At 42.7% G+C, this 2,144-nt stretch overlaps 1 long non-coding RNA gene across 1 annotated transcript; it reads right to left on the bottom strand.

The window, feature by feature from the left end:
- Positions 1-266: 266 nt before the first annotated feature.
- Positions 267-1,870, bottom strand: LOC121400373. The gene is made up of 3 exons (XR_005965704.1): positions 1,785-1,870; positions 593-713; positions 267-460 (listed from the first exon to the last, which is right to left on the bottom strand). It is a non-coding gene; the product is annotated as an uncharacterized LOC121400373 (long non-coding RNA).
- Between the last annotated feature and the right edge of the window lie 274 nt (positions 1,871-2,144).

Raw genomic sequence — 2,144 nt, 5'->3', positions numbered from 1 at the left:
TATTGTTATGTTATAGCAAGCAGTCCAGGCTGAGCTCCCTATATAACCTATTATAGCAAGCAGTCCAGTCCGTGCTCCCTACATACCCTATTATAACAAGCAGTTGAGTCACAGGGCCCTACATACCCTATTGTAGAAAGCAAGTTATTGTCAAATGTGATATGTTACAACCTAATTGTTTTAAACTTCTATTGTAATGAAAGAACGGCAATGAAGAGAGAGAATTACCTAATGATAGGAGCAGGGTAAAAAAAAGACTGAAATGCTCAACCACAATAAGTATTTATTGCATCTTTATAATACAATAGTTGTTCCGGAGATTTAAATTTATATAACATTGAAGAATATCTTGGTGCCTTGAACAAGGATTTTCAGTTAATAGGAACATAATGTAGTAACCACTGCTGATCAGTCTCATGGGCACATCCAAACTGCATCTTATGTTCTAGAGATACAGCACCTTATTGGGGGGAAAGAAGGGGAAATTATTCCAATACATGTAGCCAATAAGAAAATAATTATCCTAAATGTATGGGGGAGATTAAGCCAAGAGTTCCAGTAGATTTAAGCAGAGCCAATATCATATGAATACCTGAATTTTTTAGGACAGCTGGAGGCCCCCAGATTATACTCGTGCCCAAAGCAATGGTGGCGGCAGTACCCTCTGTAATTTGCACATGTCAGAAAGGACAGATCTGAGAGTTCTTGGCCACCTGAGTACAAGAGTCAAGTCAGATTCATAAGTCAATACAGACAATACTATTATGTTACTCTGACATCCCGTCACTCTTGAATCCTGTGTTTGCTCATCTCAATTGCTCTGTTGTTGGCATGTTACCCATAATTATATATTGATAATTATACTAATATATATATATATATATATATTATTCATGTTATCCCCATGTCTGCATGGGTTTCCAGTTTCCTCCCACACCCCAAAAATATACAGACAGACTGTGTGTGTTTGTGATAGGGACCTTAGATTGTAAGCTCCACTGGGGCAGGGACTGATGGGAATGTGATAGGGACCTTAGATTGTAAGCTCCACTGGCGCAGGGACTGATGGGAATGTGATAGGGACCTTAGATTGTAAACTCACTGGGGCAGGGACTGATGGGAATGTGATAGGAACCTTAGATTGTAAGCTCCACTGGGGTAGGCACTGATGGGAATGTGATAGGGACCTTAGATTGTAAGCTCCACTGGGACAGGGACTGATGGGAATGTGATAGGGACCTTAGATTGTAAGCTCACTGGGACAGGGACTGATGGGAATGTGATAGGGACCTTAGATTGTAAGCTCCACTGGGGCAGGGACTGAAAGGAATGTGATAGGGACCTTAGATTGTAAGCTCCACTGGGACTGAAAGGAATGTGATAGGGACCTTAGATTTTAAGCTCCACTGGGACAGGGACTGATGGGAATGTGATAGGGACCTTAGATTGTAAGCTCACTGGGACAGGGACTGATGGAAATGTGATAAGGACCTTAGATTGTAAGCTCCACTGGGACAGGGACTGATGGGAATGTGATAGGGACCTTAGATTGTAAGCTCCACTGGGGCAGGGACTGATGGGAATGCGATAGGGACTGTAGATTGTAAGCTCCATTGGGACAGGGACTGATGGAAATGTGATAGGGACCTTAGATTGTAAGCTCACTGGGGCAGGAACTGATGGGGAATGATGAACAAGTGTTAAAATGTGACCATAAGAACAAAGCCTAAAGCAGAAAGCATTAAATAACATTGTGGGCAGAGGAATGTTCAGCTGATACTCACTAAGCACCACTGCAAAGACGACCAATAGAATGACGGCAGCACGGAGCATGGTGGGATCTGCAGCAGAGAGATTGCTGGTGGGCTCTATTTATGAGTGAATGGCTCCTAATAAAAGGGAGGAGTTTAATTGGGGCGGTGTACTGATTGGGAAGAAAAACATGTTTATAGAAATGTTCTGATCGAGCCAAGTCTGGACTGGAGCAAATAGTCCGTAAATATTGTCCCTAAATACCCACAGTACTGAGAAATGTTCCACTATGGAATCCTTGTGTCCCGAGCAGCAGAACCAACGGATATCTGGAATTCTGGTGCTGGTTCCAAACTTGGGTCCGGTAATTCCAGCATTCATCTCATAATCCT

This window comes from Xenopus laevis, chromosome 2S, assembly GCF_017654675.1.
Source record: "Xenopus laevis strain J_2021 chromosome 2S, Xenopus_laevis_v10.1, whole genome shotgun sequence".
Classification (NCBI taxonomy): Eukaryota; Metazoa; Chordata; class Amphibia; order Anura; family Pipidae; genus Xenopus; species Xenopus laevis.
Note: the sequence above shows the minus strand (reverse complement) of the source record. Positions and strands in the feature narration are given on the sequence as shown.